Here is a 23335-nt window from a genome sequence, read left to right on the forward strand (position 1 = left end):
CCTAGGCAGCATAGCACATATGGGTCAGGAAGATGAGACAGAACCAGAAAATAGGTAGAGGAGGAGCCAGGAGGATGGTAGATAAAGCAAGAGATAGTGGTGTTTTGGAAACAAGTACATAAAGTGTTTATGGTACTAGCAGATGGCGTAATGGTTACATCACTGGACTCCCACGTAGTTGACCATAATTTAATTTGGTGGCTTGAAATTTACACTGGGTGTGTGTGCGTACATGTCCAAAATCCCAAGAGGAGAATGTAGGAAAATGGACTGAGGCATGGCCATCCCCCCTGAGAGGTGATTTTTCACCTTCTGTCTGTCTCTCTCTCTGTCTCTTGGTTTGCACACATGCCCTATAGCAAAAATTTCCCCCTAAATAAATAAATAAATAAATGAAGTGTTTCCGTTGCTAAGTCTGAAAAGATGAGGACTCAGGGTTAGCCACATGAAAGTCATTGACAACCTTGGGAAGAGTGGCTTAGGTGGAGTTAGGGAAAAATGGTAGGAGTGTGGAAGGAGAGAATTAGAAATGGAGATTATAGATAGTTCAGTGAGTCATCATAAAGAGAAGAGAAATGAGGCAGTTAGTAAGGCTAGTGGTCAAGAATTTTGTTTTTAAGTACCAGAGAGACACAGAGAGAGGGAGAAAGCAGCCCCTGATGGGGTGTGGTCACACTACAATTCCTTTTCCTCTATTTCTCCATCCTGTCAGGATTTTGGGTGTGCATGCAGACAGGCCCAGTGTGATTTTTGAGCTTCTAGGGTCAGGATTCGAACTATCATTGGCTGTGTAGGATCTGATTCCTGTAACTATCAGACTACTAGGCTAGGTTCCACGGCCAACCCTGATTTTTTTTTTTAAAGAGATTTTTGCTATAGGGTATGTGCACTCGCCAGAGAGACAGAGCAAGAAATCACCCCCAGAGGGAATGGCAGTGCCGCAGTCTTTTCTCCTCCATTCTCCTCTTGGGATTTTGGGCATGTACATACACTCACCTGGAGTAAGTTTTAACCCACCAGGTCTAGGATTTGAACCACAGTTACTACATGGGAGTCCAGCAATGTATCCATTACACCATCTGCTGGTCTGCCACACACACACACACACACACACACTTTTTTTTTTAACGTAAGGGACTTCTGATGAGACAGGCAAGTTGCTTAGGCACTATCCTTGAATAATGGGAGGGAACGGATGTAGTAAAGGTGCAGAATTCTTCCATTATAATGGAAGAGGAAGAAGATAAACAGAGGCAAGTAGGTGTGCAGATGTATTTGCTTCAACTTTCTGACCTCTCTGAAATACATATCCACAACACTATCTCTTGCTTGCATCAGAACCTACCTTGGGATATCCCTGACTGGATTTCCTGAAAGTACATCAGCCTCAAGTTGTCCCAAACAATTGAACTGATATATTTATTTAATTTTGTTCATTACTTTTATTTTTTAATTCGACCAGAGAGAGGCAGAGACAGGAAAGAAAAGTGAGAAAGAAAGCCACCAGGTCCTAGATGCGAACCATGGTCGGCCATGTGGGAATCCACTGCTTTTAACCACTACCCTACCAGCCAGTCCCCTGACTATTTTCTTTCTGAATCTCTCTGCCTTGTTCCTGTCTGTCCATGGCATTCACTGTGATGAGGAGAGAAAAGATTAGATTTTTGAGTGGGATGAAGGTTTCAAGAAGGCAGCCCCAGAGCTGAGGTTGGAAAATGGATAAACATTTAATATATGACCAAAAGTATGGAGAACAAAACAGGTAAAACACCCAAAGATTGGGTGGAAGATGGCTAGGGAGTAATGAGATCCAAGCAATTCCCCATAGGCTGTTATACCCCCCAATGCCAACAAGGCAGTCTCAAGATCTGTGTGTTACCCATAATTTGTTATTTGGTCTGAGGGGCTACTTGACTTGCTGTTTTCTTCCATAGCATTAAATGGTTGTCATCCTGGAAGAAGAACTCTGCTAGCCTTTTCCCCCTCTAGACCTGGTACAGGCTGTTGCCTGCTCATGTGGTGTATCTACCTTCATTTATTATTATTCTCATTCTTAATCTCCAAAGTCACTTCCTGAAAGACTTTTTCATACTCTTCCTCCTTAGCCTCCTCATCTATATCTCATTTATGGGTCTTCTCACTTAGCATCCCAATTTTTGTTCCATGAGGGTTTTACCGTGAGAGCTGGATTCATCTTCAACAAGGCTTGTCATGGAGAAAGCACCAACAAGTTTGTTGATTAACTGAGCAAAACTGTGTAAACCACCTTGGTCGTAGGTCTTTGCCCACAGGTGCACAAATGCTTACTGACTGAAACACAAGTAGATCCCAGAAATAACATCCTTATTTCAGGTTGTTTTTAGACAAGGATGTTATTGTTGTGAGATATTTGTGTATCATCCACTCTGGACTCAGGGGACAGTGCCCATCTCTGCTGTCATTTGTTCTGTCACTTCAAAGTGCAGGAAAACCATGGGTGGTGATTTTTGAATATTATTCAGAACCCTCAGGGAATGAGTCATTTTGCACTGACGACTTTTCCGGATTGCAACCGTTTAAATAAATCAAGCAACAGGACATTGTTGTTGTTGTTGTTGTTGTTAATTTTAAGCATTTTGGATGGTAAATTTCAAAAATGCATCATACTTTTCTGAATATGATTCTTCAGAATCATGATGAACATAATAACTTTCCAGCTCAGCAGTGAGAATAGACTCTTGGTAGACGAGTAAAGAGGAGGGGGTGATTCATTGTTGTTACCTGGGGCATGTGCAGCTTCTTGTTGGTGCAGATCTGGACTGGAGCTCAGAGTCTAAGGGAGAGGCAGCTGTATTGCCCAGACATTAGAGGGTTAAGCGAGGAAAGAGGTAGACCATGACCTAAGCACAAGGGCCAGTGTACTCCCAGGCTTCAGTGTACCTTTAAGTCGCTGGAGAATCTTACTAAAATGCAGAATCTCATCCAGTAGATTCAGATTCATTTCTGAGCTGGGATCTAAGTTCTTTATTTTTAACAAAAGCCTAGGTATAATGGAAGAGGAAGAAGATAAACAGAGGCAAGTAGGTGTGCAGATGTATTTGCTTCAACTTTCTGACCTCTCTGAAATACATATCCACAACACTATCTCTTGCTTGCATCAGAACCTACCTTGGGATATCCCTGACTGGATTTCCTGAAAGTACATCAGCCTCAAGTTGTCCCAAACAATTGAACTGATATATTTATTTAATTTTGTTCATTACTTTTATTTTTTAATTCGACCAGAGAGAGGCAGAGACAGGAAAGAAAAGTGAGAAAGAAAGCCACCAGGTCCTAGATGCGAACCATGGTCGGCCATGTGGGAATCCACTGCTTTTAACCACTACCCTACCAGCCAGTCCCCTGACTATTTTCTTTCTGAATCTCTCTGCCTTGTTCCTGTCTGTCCATGGCATTCACTGTGATGAGGAGAGAAAAGATTAGATTTTTGAGTGGGATGAAGGTTTCAAGAAGGCAGCCCCAGAGCTGAGGTTGGAAATGGATAAACATTTAATATATGACCAAAAGTATGGAGAACAAAACAGGTAAAACACCCAAAGATTGGGTGGAAGATGGCTAGGGAGTAATGAGATCCAAGCAATTCCCCATAGGCTGTTATACCCCCCAATGCCAACAAGGCAGTCTCAAGATCTGTGTGTTACCCATAATTTGTTATTTGGTCTGAGGGGCTACTTGACTTGCTGTTTTCTTCCATAGCATTAAATGGTTGTCATCCTGGAAGAAGAACTCTGCTAGCCTTTTCCCCCTCTAGACCTGGTACAGGCTGTTGCCTGCTCATGTGGTGTATCTACCTTCATTTATTATTATTCTCATTCTTAATCTCCAAAGTCACTTCCTGAAAGACTTTTTCATACTCTTCCTCCTTAGCCTCCTCATCTATATCTCATTTATGGGTCTTCTCACTTAGCATCCCAATTTTTGTTCCATGAGGGTTTTACCGTGAGAGCTGGATTCATCTTCAACAAGGCTTGTCATGGAGAAAGCACCAACAAGTTTGTTGATTAACTGAGCAAAACTGTGTAAACCACCTTGGTCGTAGGTCTTTGCCCACAGGTGCACAAATGCTTACTGACTGAAACACAAGTAGATCCCAGAAATAACATCCTTATTTCAGGTTGTTTTTAGACAAGGATGTTATTGTTGTGAGATATTTGTGTATCATCCACTCTGGACTCAGGGGACAGTGCCCATCTCTGCTGTCATTTGTTCTGTCACTTCAAAGTGCAGGAAAACCATGGGTGGTGATTTTTGAATATTATTCAGAACCCTCAGGGAATGAGTCATTTTGCACTGACGACTTTTCCGGATTGCAACCGTTTAAATAAATCAAGCAACAGGACATTGTTGTTGTTGTTGTTGTTGTTAATTTTAAGCATTTTGGATGGTAAATTTCAAAAATGCATCATACTTTTCTGAATATGATTCTTCAGAATCATGATGAACATAATAACTTTCCAGCTCAGCAGTGAGAATAGACTCTTGGTAGACGAGTAAAGAGGAGGGGGTGATTCATTGTTGTTACCTGGGGCATGTGCAGCTTCTTGTTGGTGCAGATCTGGACTGGAGCTCAGAGTCTAAGGGAGAGGCAGCTGTATTGCCCAGACATTAGAGGGTTAAGCGAGGAAAGAGGTAGACCATGACCTAAGCACAAGGGCCAGTGTACTCCCAGGCTTCAGTGTACCTTTAAGTCGCTGGAGAATCTTACTAAAATGCAGAATCTCATCCAGTAGATTCAGATTCATTTCTGAGCTGGGATCTAAGTTCTTTATTTTTAACAAAAGCCTAGGCAATATCAGTGCTGCTGGACTACAGACCACAGCCTGAGTATCATTTTTAGTTGACTTCCTAGAAGTGTTCTTATCATCCTGGATGGGTTTTATTGGGAACTTCTCTTTAACCACGTTTTCTCTGGGACATCGCGCAGGTACCAGATGGCTGCTGCTGGTAATTCCTCCAGATGCACAGTGCTGTCATGTTTATAAAGTGGCCTCATGGTCCCCGTTTCTCTTCATTCTCACAATAGTCCTGGGAAGTGAGTCAGCACCCTTTTTGCCAACTGGGAAACCAGTTCCTGACATTATACAGCCTACACGGCTGTGCTCAGTATACTTCGCTGTTTCTTGCTGCCTCCCATTGGATGTCATGAACTCTCAGCATGGTGGTGGGCTATGGGGGAAAATGGTTACATGTGAACACACTTGTGTGCATCTGAGTTCAAATGAGAGCGATCACCAATAGCTGTAGCATGAAGGGCTTATAGAGTCTCACTTGGGACACCCTGAGATTGACATTTCTTCTCTGTTCAAATCCTTACAGATGATGCCTCTCCTCACACTGTGTTGATGAAATACTGTGGTCAGTGGCAGCAATGACCACCATATGCTGAGGTGATGTTGGTGCTTACCCATCTCCTCTTTTAGCCTTTCTGTCTTGGGGCAGGTGGCTGGACTTGGCCTATCAGCATCTCCTCTGCGTGAGGGCCTTCTTCAAGTGCTGGGGCTGCTTTGCTCATCGAAGGTACTAAAGTGCTGGGAAATGACTGCTCTCCAGGCAACCAGGGGCTGGTGGAAGCTAATGTGAAAACACCCCAGCTCCCTGAAATTGGGACTACTCTGAGGCACAATCCCCCATAGTAAGCCTCAGTTAGCCATTGTGGTTACTTGCTCTGTAATATTTTCATTAATTGTTGCCTTTTCCTCTCTGCCTCATTTCACCAATCTCTTCTTTTGAGAGATTTTTTTGCGATAGGGTGCATACACTCATTGGAGAGACAGAGACAGAGAGTTAGAAAGCGAGAAATCACCCTCCGGGGGATGCCCATGCCACAGTCCTCCTCCTCCAGTCTCCTCTTGGGATTTTGAGCATGCACACATAGACACCTGGCGTGGACTTGAACTGCAGTAGAGTCCAGTGTCTTAACCATTATGCCATCTGCTGGTCCCTCCCCATTCTCTTAATAGTACTTCTGGGATCCCCTCTTAAATGAATTACTTGCACTCACCTCTTGGGCTAAGCACCTGCTTGGGGAATCCAGATAGGCACATTTCCTCACTGCTGTTTCTATTGACCTTACATCTGAATCCATATATGTGATTATTTTTAAAAGAATTATTTTAACTTGATTTATTTTTTATTTGACCAGAGAGGGACAGTGAGAGAGGTAGAGAGAGAGTGAGAAAGGGAAAATGAGAAAGCAAGCTACCAGGTCCGGGACTTGAACTGCAGTCAATCATGCGAGAGTTCAGTGCCCCTAAATACCACACCAGCTGTTGGCCCCACACGTAAGTGACTTTCACAATAGAAATTATTCTGGTATTTTTATAAGAGTGTATCCTGACCAAGATTATAGCTTTTCAGATTTCTTTTTTCAAAGATTTTGCTTTTGAAACTGTCTCCTTTCTTTCTGGTGTCATCTCTTTCCCCTCCTTCTCTCTCTCTCTCCTTCATCTCCTTCTCTGTTTCCCTCTCTCCTAGATCATTCGAACTGGCAAACATGACTAAATATTAATTCCTCAGGTCATGGTCTTCTGTTTCTGGCCAATATGGATAACAGTGACTGGACTTTTTCTTCTGCCTGAAATAACAATATATGATAAAATGGTTTTGGTTTTGTTTTTTTAGAGATTTTTTTTAATATATATACATTGTGTGTGCACTAGCCAGAGAGACAGAAAGTGAGAAATCATACCCCCCTCCCCGGAGGGATGGCCATGCCATAATCCCTTTTCTGATCTCCTTTCAGGAGTTTGGGCATGCATGCACACACCCCGTAGTGTAAGTTTTTAAGAAGCCAGGTCCAGGACTTGAACCACAATCAACTATGTGGGAGTCCAGTGACGGAACCATTATGCTCTCTGCTGGTCCCAGTACAATGGTTTTTAAGATGCTGGACATCAAACAGTAAAAAGCAAAAAGAAGTGATTATAGAGAGATGAGAAACAAGCAAGGCAAAGCCTACATTGTATGGATCCCCACATGCTATAGCTCTTGGTGATCAGCAGAGGGGAGAGTTTCCATGCCACAGCACAAGGAGGAGGGCCCAGGCAGAACCTGGTGAGCTCCCAGAAATGAGAAGACTGAATTAAGAGTCCAGAGAGACCAAGGAAGATAGAATGTGTAGGGCAAATTTCCACAGTGAAGAGTGTGTCACAGGGAGAGAACTGACATCTGCAGATACTCCTTGCATATACAGCAGAAATGATTGCATGCATATGAAGAAACTATCCAAGGCTGAGGAAAGAACCACCAAGAAAGATGAAAGGAAATATTAGCTGGCACTCATACAGGGTCAAGAATAGTGCCAGTTCCCACCAGTCTGGAAAACTTAATAGTTTACAAGACGTTGAGTAGAGTATGTGGAAGGTTTGTTTTGTTTTGTTTTGTTTTTTTCTCGTTTGTTTTTGTTTTTTACCTCAGGCAATAATAAGTGGGTAATGGTAAGCCTTAGACTGAATGGTGCTCTAGTCCTGCCTAACAAATCTTAAAGGAATACTGAAAGGACAAAGTCTTTTCCAAGTAATTTAACTGCATCTCAGAACAAAGTTCAAGAATATTCATATAAATACAGGAATGTCCAGTACTCAAAAAGTATATACGAAAGTATCTGTTTCTGTATCTATAGCTAAGATGGCTCCAAAAGTGAAAGAAACTGCTGCCTCTCCCAAAGTTGAATAGACAACTTTATAGTTTAAAGCTTTCCCACATAGATTACTCCAAGCCCAGATGGATTCCTTATTGAATCCTACCAGGCATTTAAGAAAGAAGTAATGTGAATTCTATGTGAACTCTTCTAGAAAGTGAAAGAGAAGAAAATAATGTATTTCATAGAGAGTACTTCCTTGACACCAAAACCAGACAAAAATACTACCAAAAAACTACAGCCTAATATCTCTATCCCAAGAATGTAAGGTTTGCTTCTCACTTGAAAACCAACCAGTGCAGTCCACAAACTTAACAAGAAAAAACATGATTTTCTGAATAAATACAAGAAAAAATTAACCAAACGTGTCCCTAATAAACTTTCTGATCAGACTGCGAACAGAAGCTTTCTATACCTGATAAAGTCATCAACAAAAAACTCCACAGCTAACGTCAAACTTGTTGGTGAGATAGTGAATGCTTTTCCCCTAAGATCAGGAACTAATTATGGATATTTGCTCTTGCCACTTCTCAACATTGTACTGAAACTTCTAGCCAATGTCATATGGAGAGAAAAACAAAGTGCATTTAGATAGAAAAGGAAAAAAGTAAAATTGTCCTTATTCACAAATGAAGATCCTGTATGAAGAAAAGTCTCTGGAAACTATTTTTAAAAGAATTCAAGCATTAATATATGAGTTTATCAAGATTGTAGGATACAAAGTCAGTATTTGAAAAATTAATCATTGATCCAGCTCTGTGGCACAGTGATCATGCACTTCTCAAGAGAAGCCAGATCCCACATGGTGACCACAGTTTGAATTGCTGGATTGGTCTGAAACATGCTGGGCACACATGCAAGTGCGCAGGATCTAATGGGCTGGAAGAAAGTGGACTGTGGCATGACCAGACTCTCTGAAGTTTGTTCATCTCTCCTTTTCTCTTTTTCTTGCTCATGCATGCATATGCACCCTATCATGAATAAAGAAAAAATAATATTTTGTCCTTTTCAAGAATTAGTGCTGAGACAATTGGATATCCATATACAAAGGAAGGAATTTGGACCATTACTTCATACTAACACAAAAATTAATTCAAAATGGATTAAAAATGTATATGTGGGTTAAAACTTTGAAACTCTTATTATAGTGTAAATTTCTGTGACTTTGTGACTTTAAATTAGGTAGTGGTTTCTTAGATATGCTCTCAAAATTAAAATCTAGAATAAAGAATTTGATAAATTTGACTTCATCAAAATTAAGAAACTTTTGTCTCTCAAATGACCCCAATCAAGAAAGTAAAAAGAACCCACAGATTGGGAGAAAATATTTGTATCTCATATAGTTGGTAAGAGTATAATATTCAGAATATACAAAGAATTATTAGAACTCAACAATAAAAAATATAACCCACTGAAAATGAGTAAAGGATCTGACATTTCTCCAAAGATGGTATACAGGTAGTCAATAAGCATATGGAAATATTCTCAATGTAATTGGCCATAGGGCTGTGTAACTCTAAACCACAATACACAACTTTGCACTGTTGAAGACGGCAGTTATCATTACCATCATCATCATCATCACAATCATGATCATGTATGATAGCTTGTTGAGGACAAGATTTCTTGTCTTTATCTTTGTGGTATTAATAGTTTATAGAGTGGTGCTCATCACATGATTGATTGAAAAAGAGCCATCCAGGTCAGAGATAATTGCCAGGGGCAAATACTAAGAATAGAAGTAGTGGCAGTAGGAGCTAGGCATAACTGCTAGAAGAAGTAGGTGAAAGTCATGCCTAAGTGACACTAACATTGTCTCCAGTAATTGTGGGGCTGAAAAAGGGTAGCGCTAGATGTCTCTAAAGGTCAGCTAGCTGATGTATCTATGAAAAGGCTAGAGTAATAGTTATAGATACTTTTACACTCAATTAAAATTTTTTTCAAATTCATAATATATAGAAGAGTATGAAAATAGGGACCAGCAGTTGATGTAATGGCTATGTCACTGGACTCCCATGTAGTCAACTGCGGTTCGAGTCCTGGACCTTGTGACTTAAACTCACACCAGGCACATGTGCGTGCATGCCCAAGATCCTGAGAGGAGAATGAAGGAGAAGGGACTGCAGCGTGGCCATCCCCCCTGGGGGGTGATTTCTCACTTTCTGTCTCTCTGTCTTTCTGGCAAGCACATGTGCCCAAAACCTCTCCAAAAAAAAGAGTATAAAAATATACATACAATTTAAAGAATAGTGACAAATCAGATATCCATGTAACCACCACCTCAGTTAAGAAACAGGACATTACTAGCCACTGAACAAGACTATAAGTTTATATCTGTATCTATATTGAATAAATTGTATTGACATGATTCTAATCTACTGTTACGCTGTCCATTCCAGCCTTCTTTTGTTTATATGTAACTTCCCTCCCCAACAGTGAGAAATCTAGCCCCCATAGTCTGTCATGTGTTTATTTATTTGTTCAATCTTAGTATACATATGCTATACCTTCAGAACTGTTAACTCTTATCCTGGTAAGAAATAACTTGTAGGTCAAATCTTTTGGTAGTGCTGTCTCTCAGATTTTGTTTGTCCGAAAAAGTCTTTATTTTTCCTTGGGCCAGCTGATGGTGTGATGGTTAAAGAGGCTGGATCCCCCATGACTGACTGCATAGTCTGAGTCACAGACCCAGTGGCTTGAAAAACACTCAGGGTTCATGTGCATGCATGCCCAAAATCCCAAGAGGAGAATGGAGGAAAAAGAACTGTGTAGGCATGGCCATCCCCCTTATGAGTGACTTACCACTTTTCCTCTCTCTTTCTCTGTCTGTCTCTTTGGTGAGCTCAAGCACCCTATAGCAGTACTGGGGGAAAAAATACATAAATAAAAGTATTTTACCTTTATTTCTAGAAACTTTATTTATTTATTTATATATTTTTTTTTTTACTGTAAATAGACTTTTGAATAACAGTTATTGTTGTTTTCTCTTTCACTACTCTGACAGTATCACTTGTCTTCTGGTTTGCATAGTTACCTATAAGAACGTGCTACACTTCTCTCTTTGTTCCTCTATCATTAATGTGTCCCCCTGCCTCCGCCAAGGCATCATCCATTCTGCTGGATGTGTTTTCCTCTGGTGATCTTCCAGACTTAAGACTTTCTGTTTATATTTTGGTTTTGGATATGAAATATTTAGGATTTTTTGGTTTTGTAGGCTTTATCTCTTTTTAAAATATTGATTCTGTGTTCTCTTAGCTTTTTAGATCTGTGGTTTGATGAGTGTGTTTTTCAATATTTTTGGAAAATTTTCAGCCATTACTTAAGATTTCTGTTGTCTGTTATCTGTCTCTTCTCCTTCTGGGGCTCCAAGTACACTTATTTAGACTGTTTGATATAGTCCTATAGCTCATGGATTCTCTGTTCTGTTCTTTGTTTATTTTGACTCTTGTCTTATTTATGTTTTAGTTTTAGTTTTTTTTTTTTTTTTTGAGAGGTTTTGCTATAGGGCGTGTGTGCACTCACCAGAAAGACAAAGAGACAGAAAGTGAGAGATTACCCCTCGGGGAGATGGCCACTCTGCAATCCCTTCTCCTCCATTCTCCTCTTGGGATCTTGGGCACACACACACACACACACACACACACACACACACGGCGTGAGTTTAAGCTACTGGGTCTGGGACTCGAACTGTGGTCGACTACATGGGAGACCAGTAAGGTAGCCATTACACCATCTGCTGGTTCCTGTTTTTGTTTTATATAAGTTCATTTTCTACTGACTCATTTTCAGGTATACTAGTCCATTCCTAAGCTGTTTGGAGTCTTTTGACAAACTATTGTTGAAATTCTTTATCTCTGGTACTTTGACTTTTGTTTCTGAGACTCCAATTTGACTCAGGCTTATAGTGGTCATTTCTTTGCTAAAAGCCCCTTCAATTGTTTTTGCATATCATCCATCTTTCCCACTGGATTATATAACATATCACTGTTACTTGAAAGTCCCCTCCTGATAGTTCTAACATCTGGTTTATCTCTGACTTTGCATTTATTTATTTTATTTGCTACAGGGCATGTGCACTCACTGGAAAGAGACAGACCGACAGATGGAGAGAAAGAAAGTCAGAAAGCATCCCTTCATTGGAAGATGGCCACACCACAATCCATTCTCTTTCATTCTCCTCTCAGGATTTTGGGCATGCCAGCACATGCACCTGGTATGTTTGTCAAGCTACTTGGTCCAGGACTCAAACCACTCAGTTGGCTATGTGGAATCCAGCTGCCTTAACCATCATACTACCTGGCTGGTCCCTGACTTTGCATTTATTGATCGTCTTATCTTTGGACAATCAAAGATTGTTTGTAGCTTTTTGGTATATATCTCTTATTTTTGAGTGAATGTCAGACATTTATAGATCAGTGGAGACTGAGGCAAATAGTATTTACACCTAGAAATAGACAAGTTTTCTGTTCTGTCAGGTCATTCGGACATGGAGTTGAATAAATCTCATCAAAAATTGAGTTGAGTTTAGGTTTTATTATAATTATTGTTAATTTACATTGCAGGCTTATAATTTCTCTAGGATGGCCTTGTGTTTAGGATTAGAACTGGGATGCTGGAAGATTTTGTTCAGTAACCCCTCCTCACCCTGACCCCAGGCCTCAGCCATCTTTGATCTCCTATACCATAGAGGGGCTCTCTCTCCACATCTTGCTCTTCTCCCAATAGTAGACTGATATGCCTTGTAACTTCGTGCTTGCTAGACTAGTAGTGGGTTCAGAAAGGTGTTCTCTTTGTTAAGTATCAGCCTCAGTCTTAGGCAGGCCCTGTGAACCTGGGCCTCAGTGGGGAAGGAGGGACTTTTTATTTATTTAATTTATTTTTAGCATTCCTGCACCTTCTCTCCATGGAAACCAATCTTTGCTTATATTTGTGATGTCTTGTACTGGCTAAGATTTCCTGCCCTTCTCTGCAAGTAAGAGATTTCTAGTGGCATATATTTAAAATTCTGGACCTGGGATGGTTTCTTTTTCTCCTGTCATTCTCTCATCAGTGCCGGGGTTTTACCTGTGTCCCCGGAACAATAGGATTTACTACCTTTTCCCAAGCAGGTTGAGGTTTTTGTTCCATAGGAGAGCAAGTGTCTTGGCAAGGGTCGAGGGCCATGTACTTGTCCTGTAGTAGCTACTAGAGCTCTCAACACATGTGCACCGCCCAAGGCTACTTTGTTGTCTGTAGATCAGACAGATCTCTGAGGAATTCAAGAAGGATTATGATTTGTAGTTTATTTGGCTTTTATTTGTTAGACTGAGTGCAGTACTCTTTCTTGCTTTCCCCATCTTGACTATATGGTATATGGTGAAGCCTTCCTCTTGTATTAATGAAATAAACAGCTTTAATACCTTCTGCCAAGTCATTCCCCCCTTATACTACCCTCTGATCTGGTTCCTCTCTCCTCACCTTTCACCTCTATTCTCCATTCTCAAAGTAAAACTTTCTACTTCATTGTATGATGAGGAAGAACCTAAAGGAAAAAGGCAGAGTCTTGTTAGTGGCTAGGGATTAGGACAAGCCCTTCAATGCTTGGATGTTAATGATTTTTGTTCTGTAACATCTTTAAATATAAGTGGGACCAGCAGTTAGTGTAATAGCTATGTTGTTGGACTCCCATGTAGTCGACTGCGGTTTGAGTCCTGGACCTGGTGGCTTAAAACTCACGCCGGGCGCATGTGCGTGCGTGCCCAAGATCCCGAGAAGAGAATGGAGGAGAAGGGATTGAGGCGTGGCCATCCCCCCTGGGGGGGTGGGTGATTTCTTGCTTTCTGTCTCTGTCTTTCTGTCTCTCTGGTGAGTGCACGTGCCCTATAGCAAAAACCTCTCTAAAAATATATATAAGTAATAACTGGGATGACTCAGTTTACCAATATAAGACTGTCCTCCTTTTGCAACCCTACAGGGAACTCTGCAGTTCCTCTCTCCCATTTTCCCTGTTGCTGGATGAGAGGCCAAGCTGATCCACATAATAAAGTATTAGAGAAAAGACAAGTTGGGAGAGAAGATGAGAAAAAGCTGAATAGGATGGGGTTAGAATTTTTTAGGGAGTTTGAGAAGAGGGAAGTCAAAGCAAGCAGAGGATAGAAGTGGATTGGGAGGAGAAAGTAGATTCTAGGAGTGTTGCTTGAACTGTGTATTTAGCTTCACTTTTCTGTTCAAGAGAATCAAGTACAGAATGACTTTAATGGATTTGCCTGTTTATATATACTTCTTTGATACAGCGCAATACTCGGACTAAATCATAGATCTCTCTGACTTTATAATGGTTACATTTCAGGCTTCCTGTGTAAGTGCCTTGGTAAGTATTTTATAGATAAAGAAACTAAAGGTTAGGGACAGCCTGATAGCCTAGTGGTTAAGATAACAGGATCTCTCATTGCCAACTGTGGCTTGAGTCTCAGCCCTGGTGGCTTGATAAACATTGCTAGGTGTGTGTGTGTGTGTGTGTGTGTGTGTGTGTGTGTGTGCATGCCCCAACAGGATAGAGAAATGGAGGAAAGGGGATTGTGGCTTGACTTCACCTGACTGGGGTGCTTCCTTCCTCTCCTTCTTCCTTCCCCATCTCTGTCTCTTTCTGGCAAGTGCACACACCCTCTGATAATAATAAATTAAAAAAGGAAAAGAAAAAGAAAGAAACTGAGGGTCAGAAATAATGAGTGACTTGTTTCTAGACACACAGCTAATGAAGCCAGTTAGGGACAGCGTGGACAGAAGTCCAGCCAGGCCTGCGTTTCCAGCGTGAGGCTTTCCGGTCTTCTGCTCAGACTGCTCTCCCCTTGTCAGCACTGATCCCCCAGCCATCCCTGCCTGTCTTATCCTCCCTGCCCTGCAGTGTGCATGGGTGGGCCTTGCCTCAGGGCCTGACTGAGTCTACACCTTCTCCAGCCTGCCTAGCAGCCTCTAGAGCTGCCCCACCTTTATCAGTGAAATGGAGAGGGAGGTTTGCCTCCTGACGCTCCACAGACAACCAGGCCCCAGGGCTCGCAGCCAAGCGGAACCCCCTAGCACCCCCTGCCTTGCTCTGGGTTGTTCACCGTCACAGCCCAGGAATGTGGGCACCCAAGCATCAAAGCAGACACACACACTGGCTGTCAGCCGAGCCACAGCCCTGATAACTGATGGGAGCCGAAAGAACCATGAAAGAGGAAGGCTGGGTGAGGGGCACATTTCAGTCACTTGGGCTGGGCAGAGCAGCTGGGGCTGCCAGCCCCAGGTGAGCTGCTGCTTGACCAGCCTCAGTTTCCCCATCTGTATGACAGGGATGATATTGCTTGGCTTGACTGCCTCATTAGGTGACTATGGGAAAATATGATTGACCGTACTGCCTGATCATATTGCCCACCATAGCCCACCTCAAAGATCCACAAGGTAAACTGAGCCTAAAGAGCATAGAAGGCAGCCCTGCAGAGACATGGTTAGGTGCTGTGTAGAGGGAGACCGATCTTACATGGCTACCCAGGGTTTGGGTCCCAGCCTCAGTAGCTTGAAAACACATGGGATGTGCACATGCACACGTGCCTAGGACCCTAATAGGATGGAGAATTTGGAGGAGAGGATTGTAGTGTGGCGGGTCCTGTTAGGGGTGATGGTCCTGTTAGGGGTTCTTTCTCTCACTCTCTGTCTCTTTCTCTCATGTGTGCACACCCTCTAGCATTAAATAAATAAGTCAATAAATCATAAAAGAGCATCGATTATACCTAGAATTGAAAATCGAGCCAGGACTCATCCCCAGGCCCTGTCTCCCCACCAGATCTCTCCTACTCCTGTTTCATCCCCTGTCTGTGCTGAACACATCCAGGGAGAAACGAGTTCACGGACCCCGGGTGGACGATCCCAGCCTCCAGGCCTAGCACTGACCCTTCCTCACTGAGCAAACAAAGCCTTGGTTTCCTTGACTGTAAAATGGCGGGGTCACACACTGGTGCTTCTCGCACTTGAATGTGCTTGTGAATCACGGGAGTCTGCTACTATGTAGATTCTGATCCATGGTCTAGGGTGGAGCCTGAGAGCCTGCATTTCTCTCTCTCTTTTTAAAGAGAGATTTTTACCATAAGGCATATGTACTTGCTGGAGAGAAAGAGACAGAAAGCGAAATCACACTCCAGGGGGGACGGCCATGTTACAATCCCTTCTCCATTCTCCTCTCACGATTTTGGGCATGCATGCACATGTGCCTGGCATGTGTTTTAAGCCACCAGGTCTGTGACTTGAACTGTGGGTGACCATGTGGAAGTCCAGCAATGTAACCATTACACCATCTGCTGGTCCTGAGAGCCTGCATTTCTAATCAGCTTCCAGGAGCGGCCATTGTTCCTGGCCCCTGGGCTATATTTAAGACCAAGGACCTAGATGGGCCAACAGTTGGTGTGGAGGTTAAGGTGCTAGATCCCACATGGCTGACTCCACGGTTTGAATTCTAGACCAGGCAGCTTGAAAATCATTCGTGTGCATGTGTGCCCAAAACCCCGAGGGCAGAATGGAGAAGAGATTGCAGCATGACCATCCCCCCAGGGGGGTGATTTCTCACTTCTTTTCTCTTCCCTGTCTCTCTCTCAGCACATGTGCCCTGTAACAGAAACTAAAGAAGAAAAAAAGACAAAAGGAGGAACCTTGAGGGTTTGCAGGACAGGCATTCAGGAGCTTCTCGGACTCCCAGATGCCTCCCTGCCCTCATTCCAGCCCACCTGGGCTGTCCTCAGAGTCCTGAGACTCATCATTTGAACCCTTTCCTCCCTTTCCTTGGCCTCACTCCTGCCTCACCTTCAGTGGCTTCTTCCTGCAGAACCCCATCTCTATCGAAGACATGAGGAGCTCAGTTCACTGCTTCCTAGTTGTGTTACTAGGGAGATGTAACCTGTAGGGTGGGTCCTTACCCAGGGTGGAAGTGTCCTTGACTTTGCACAGGAAAGAATTAGAGAATGAGCTTTTGACAGAGAGCGTGAAAGCAAGTTTATTAAGGAAAGTGTAGAGTGGATTACTCCATAGGTAGAGCAGCCCGCAAGAGGAGGTGGGTGAACAGTCTTGTTCCCTCCTCGGTGGCCAGGATCAGGGAATAAGCCTAGAATGAGCTACCACTGCTGCCTGCTGCTTCCTTCAAGGTAAGCCCCGAGAGGAAGGGGAGAACTGTGGCCTGAAAGGAAAGATAGAAGGGCTACCCTACAGGCAGGACAGCCCCAAACATCAGTGTGTCTGTCTGCTTAGGTGGCTTGGCTTAATGCCAGGCTAAGTAAGGGTGGCTTAGTTATGACTGATTAGGAATGGGGCAGTAGTTCTCTTAGAACCACTATCTTTCCCATTTTCTAGCTGTGTTAAGGCAGTTCCGTCGTTATCATGGTAAATTGTCATGGCGCAGGTGGGAGTGTCATTTAACATGCTAACTCAGTGCAGTGAGGGCATAATGAACTCAAAGGTTAGGCATTCCAGGCACCATCTTGGTTCCAAATGGTTCAGACCCAGTCTCTCAGCCACCTCTTGTCCCGTCAGGTTTTATTGTTTTATTGCAGATGTTTGGGCTGTTCCTTGCCTCAGTCCTCTCCTGTCTCAGTTGTACCGTGCAGCCTGCGGCTGCCAGGATAGATTAGAAAGCAGGGTTCTGATGAATTCAGTCTCCCATTCTCCTGCCACCTGACTCCACTGGGTGAGGGAGGGACTTTCCTGCTCACCCTCAGCAGCTGCTGGAGTGAGATTTATGTGTATGTCATGGGATTTTGTTAAGAAAAGAGGGTGTGTGTTCATAAGGAAGGAAGAAACCAACATTTATTAAGGTCCTATTGTGTGGCTGGCACACTTGCAAACATCGCTTCCGACCCACACTTGGCCCTGTGAGTTACACTTGCCCGAAAGCTAATTGTGAGGCTGATATATCATAAAGCATGGGAGACTGCTGGGTGACCAAGTTGGTTTTTGAGTGGACAGAAGCCAGCCTGGCCTCAGAGCACAAAGGAAAAGGAAGCTGAAGCTGAGGGGGTCTAACTCAGGTGGGCCTATGGGCCACAGGTGGAGTTGACTTCTTTCTGGGAGCAGTGAGAGGCTGGTGAAAGGTTAGGTGAGTTTAGGGCTGTATCAGATTGGTTTTCCAGAAGTTTAGTGTGGCCACTGTATGGAGATGGAAGGGAGTGGGGACACCAGGGGCCAGAGGTAGTCCCGTGTACTGCTGAGATATTGAGCTGACACTGGGTGGTAGTCCTGTTGTTTGTACACATTCACATTCATAATCTAATTTTCCCTGTCCAAGTCTCCAGGAGGGGGCAGCATAGGCCTCAGTCCCCCTTTTGGGAGAGAAGGTCCAGACAGCACCAAAGGCTTCCCCAAGACCACCCTAGGGTGAGTCACTGGGCTGGGATTGGAACCCAGACTCCCATAGACTATGTTGCTGCCAGGACTCTGGGTCCTGGGAGGGAGAGAAGCCGGAAGGCATGGGTCCGCCCAGGTCAGCCAGCATCCATCACCAGCACCATCACCCGGCTGGCCCAGCTCAAAATAACTTTCCAGACGCAAAGAAATATTTTATCCCACTCTGTTTTCCCACACACAAAAAATAAACATCCCCAAATCTCAATGGGGCCAGACTCCACAGAGGGGGAAAGGGAACGTGAACATGGCTGGCCGCCCACTGAGAAGTCCGGTTTTGTCCTTTTAGTTCCTTTTGGGGTCAAGACTTTGCTTCCTGACATGAGTGTGGAGACTCCCACTGTGTCCCCAGTGATGACTGGTTTTCTCTTGGTGTCATGGTGACCTTTCCCAGGGATCACATGCCTTAGACATTGTGACGCTGATGAGACAGCTGTAGGAATCATGCATGGAGGAATTGAGAAGTATACTTGACACAGCTCTGCCCTTGAGGGGCTTACATGCCACTGGGAGGCATAGCTGGGCTTCCTGTCTCTCTGAGGAGCCCTTGGAAACTGAGGGAAAGAAGACTAATATTTACTAAGAACCAACTATGCGCTGGGTACATACCAGACATTTCCACAAACATCATCCCATTTGACCTTAACAAATCTTTGAGGTATCTACTATCACTTCCCAATGTACAGATGAAGAAACCAAGGCTCAGAGTGGGCATGGCATGTACAAACTTTTACAACCAGTGAATCACAGACTGAAAACTCGATTTTTCATCCTTGGCTCAAAGGTCATGCTTGGGATCACATGGCTTTCATAGAATTCACTTAGAGGCTGGTAGATGGGTTAAGTGAGCTCAGAAGAGACTTGTGCAAAAAACTCCTATTCTTCCTTTGGGTTATAGTAGTCCCAGGTCCTAGGACCTGATCAGGGCAGACATCATGCTGGTGTTACAAATAGATGGTGTCCTAACCCCTGCTACCTGTCAATGTGGCCTTATTTGGAAATAAGGTCTTTGAAGATCTTATCAAGGTAAAATGAGGTCATTGGGGTAGGCCCTAATCCAATATATATAACTGATGTCCTTTAAAGAAGAGGGAAGAATGAATTGTGGTTTTAAGCAACTCAGTTTGTGGTATTTTGTTATGGTAAGCCTAGGAAACAAATACCACTGAGATCTGACTGGCCGCTCCCCCTAGCCTCCTCAGAAAGCAAGCAGAACTGGAACCTCTCAGTGCTCAACCCCATCAGGGAAGCACTTTCTTCCAGTCAGAGCAGTCCTCAGAGTAGGGAAGGAGTGATGGCTGTTTGATGGAGATGTTGGGTTTATTGTCTCTTTCTCATTGATTTTTTTGGAATTCATAAATGCATATATAGATGCACACATAGAAAGTCAGATGAGGGACCAGCAGTTGGCATAATGGCTATGTCGCTGGACCCCCATATAGTCAACTGCTGTTCGAGTCCCAGACCCGATGGCTTAAACTCACACCGGGTGCATATGCGTGCGTGCCCAAGATCTCGAGAGGAGAATGGAGGAGAAGGGATCGCAGTGTGGCCATCCCCCCAGCGGGTGATTTCTCCTTTTCTGTCTCTCTGTCTCTGACTTTCTGGCAAGCGCACGCACCCTATAGCAAAAACCTCTCCAAAAGAAAAAGAAAGTTAAGTTGGTCTATTGGGCAATACATTTTTTAGATATGTTGAAATATGTTTCCTAGTTTGGGACTTGTCTTTTTATAGTCTTTATTCTTTTGGTAAGCAGAGTTATTATTTTAATGTTAATTTCATCATTGTCCTTTATACTATGCACTTTTGTTGACTGATTTTTAAAATCCTTTTTTTTTATCCCAAGGTCATAAGAGATGCTCTTACATTTTTCTAAAAACTTAAAACACTATCTTTCACAAATTCTTTTATTTATCTGGAATTGATTTTTTTCTGTAGGGCTCTAGTTTTGATTTTCAGTATAGATAAGCATTTACCTCAGTGTCACTTACTGACCAGCATTGTCATCTTTGTCCGGGGTTTGTCCCTGCATCAATATTTCACAGTCTTAACTGCTAGAGTTTCAGTTATTTATTATCCTTGTTTTAGTAAGTCTTAATACCTGGTAGAGCAAAACTCCCCCATTCTCACCTTATTCTTCTTCTGGAATGTCTTTACTATAATCTTTGTATCTTTTATTGGTCATTTAAAAAATTCTTAACTTAGTACATTCATATAAAATTAATCTTAAAATAATACTAACATAACTATGAATTTGACTTACTTTAAAATTTGTATAACAGACAAAATGAAAATTTGACAGTTTAATATATATTCTTTAAAAAATTTCAGTATATATGCCAACATATACACACACAATGTATTTATGTATACATTAAGATGAAATCATTCTTCACATCCTTTTCTGACATAAACTTTTATATGAATTGTTTTTTTAAGAAATTTTTAAGCTTTATTTTATTTACTTATTTATTTTAATTTGATCAGAGAGGGACACACAGAGAAAGAGAGAGAGAAAGCCACCAGGTCCAGGACTCAAACCTTTAACCACCATGCAAACTGCCAGTCCCAACATTAATTTTTAACTTAGAAATATGTCTCAAACATTTTTATGATGAAAAAATAGAACTTCCTCATTAAAAATAGAAAGCAAAAAAGACAGGACTATCAGGTGGTGTGGTGGTTAAGGCGCTGAACTCTCACATGGCCAACTGTGGTATAAGTCCTAGACCTGGCAACTTGCTTTCTCACTTTCCCTGTCTCTTTCTCTGTCTTTGTTTGGTCAAATTAAAAAATAGTAATAATAAATAAAATAAAATAATTAAAAAAAAGATACTGCTGAGTATCCCATTTGTCCTAGTCTGTTCTTTTGCTAATAATGGAAAATGCCTGAGTCTTGGTAATTTTTAAAAATAAAAGAGGCTTACTCAGCCTTTGCTTTGGAGGTCCAAGGTCCAGGGTCTCCAGTAGGACAAAGGGCAGAGAGAGGTTTATGCATCTGTCTCTGACTGTCTCTGTTCTGGTTTTATTCCCTTATTAACGCACCAGGAGTCATTTATAGGGGCCCTGCACTAATGACTTTAATCCTCAACTCCTCCCAGAGGTCTTGACCTTTCAATACCATGGTCAAATTAAATGTTAACCCTCTTAGGTCTATAGTAACTAAATCTCGATGTGTGAATTTTGGGGGGACTATTCAATATGTGGCACCATTTTAGAGAAGTTACTCTAATATAGTCACCCAATTCTTTATGGAGACATGTTGGTGTTGTTTCCAGTGGTTTATTTTTAAATCAATTCTGTACCATTTACAAATTACTCTCCAAAAAGATTGTACCCATTTATACTGATCTAGCACTGCATCACACTGCTTTTTGGGTCATACAGGTTACAACACAGGGTGTTTTTTGTTTGTTTGTTTATGTGTTTTAAAAATTGCTATAGGTCACATGTATTCATGGGGGGCTGGTGGGAGGGAGCGGGGCAAAGGGAAATCACCCCCCACACACAGGTAGATGGCCATGCTGCAATCCCGTCTTCTCTACTCTCTCTGGATTTTGGTCACACATGCATGCACATATGTCACCCTGTATGTGTTTTTCAAGACTCCAGGGCTAGGACTCCATGTAGCTGGGCCCAACACAAGAAGTTTTAAAGAAAATAACTAAACTGGGCCACCTGTTAAGGTGGTGGTGAAGGTGGCTACATGGCCAACTCTACAGTTCAAGTCCTAGATCTAGCAGCTTAAAAAAAGCCCACCAGGTGTGCATGCATGCGTGCTCAAAATCCCAGGAGGAGAATGGAGGAGAAGAAATTTCAGTGTGGCCATTTCCCTTGGGGGGTGATTTCTCACTTTCCCTCTCGTTCTCTTCATCTCTGTCTCTCTGGCAAGTGCACACGTCCCGTAGCAAATTTAAAGAAATAATAATAACTAAACATGAGAGCAGAGTAGGCATTGTGTGTCCAGCACCCATGTTTACCACACATTTATTACATTAGCTTTTTGTTATGTTTGTGTTGGAAATTTTAAAAAGTTTAAGAGAATTTCAATAAATTCAAAAATAAAATGAATGGTATAATGAACAGCTGTGTCCCCATCCACGAGTATCAAATCAGTTCTCTTTTCTATCTAGACCTCCTGCTGTGAATTATTTTGAAGCATATGCTAGACATTGTATAATTTCATGTATACATACTTTAGCAAATATCTCCAAAAGATAGACTTTTTCACACCTTAAATAATGAATGCTTTTCTAATATAACCAAATATCCAATAGATACAATTTTCCTGGTTATCTGCTTTTTGAGAAAAAAATTTGTTTGTGAGACTGGGAAGATGTTACTCAAAGGCCCCATATTTCACTTTCAGGAGGAATAAATTCAAGGGATTATTGTTACTATAGTTAACTACAGTATATTATATTGGGTCATTAGAAAAGTCATTTTTGCATAGAGAAACTGAAAAATATGTCATGACTTTTCTGACAACCCAATATATTTGAAAGTGCTAAGTGAGTAGATTTTCTTGTTGCTGTTATTATTATTATTTTTTTTTCATGTGGGTGAGAAAGACTGAGATAGAAAAAGGGAGAAATGAGCACCCTCAGTAGAGTCTCATATCATGATCCCTTCCCTGCCTCACTGGGTCTTCCCAGCCAGCTAGGATCATAGGCGTATGTCCAATATGTGCAGGTTGACCAGGATACTTAACTCACAATATTCTTTATGAATTCAGCATTGCTTGAGGATTGCAGCATTGAACTAGCCTGAGAGTAGATTTTAAGTGTTCTCACCTCAAAAAATAAGTTTGTAAGGTCATGTATATGCTAAATAGCTTGATTGAAACATTCTATTGGGTCATTGGAAAAGGCATGATGCATTTCCGACGACCCAATAGAATGTATGCATAGACCAAAACATCATGTTAGACATCAAAAATATATACAATTTTTACTTATTAATTAAAAAAACATAATTTGTTCTCTTGACTAAGGCTCCAGAATAAGATCTAGACATTGCCATTGATTTCGTCTCTTAAAAAAAAATTTTTTTTTTAAACAATGACAAGCTTAGAGAACCAGCAGTTAGCGTAATGGCTATGTCGCTGGACTCCCACGTGGTCGACCGCGGTTCGCGTCCTGGACCCGGTGGCTTAAAAAACTCATGCCAGGCGCATGTGCGTGCGTGCCCAAGATCCCGAGAGGAGAATGGAGGAGAAGGGATTGCGGCGTGACCATCCCCCCTGGGGGGTGATTT

At 42.3% G+C, this 23335-nt stretch overlaps 1 pseudogene; it reads left to right on the forward strand.

Annotated features, from left to right (window-relative positions):
* Positions 1-14657: 14657 nt before the first annotated feature.
* LOC102494284 (iron-sulfur cluster co-chaperone protein HscB, mitochondrial pseudogene) overlaps positions 14658-23335 on the forward strand; it is a 9826-nt pseudogene continuing 1148 nt past the window's right edge.

The sequence above is a fragment of the Tupaia chinensis genome, unplaced genomic scaffold, assembly GCF_000334495.1.
Source record: "Tupaia chinensis unplaced genomic scaffold, TupChi_1.0 Scaffold000047_1, whole genome shotgun sequence".
NCBI lineage: Eukaryota > Metazoa > Chordata > Mammalia > Scandentia > Tupaiidae > Tupaia > Tupaia belangeri.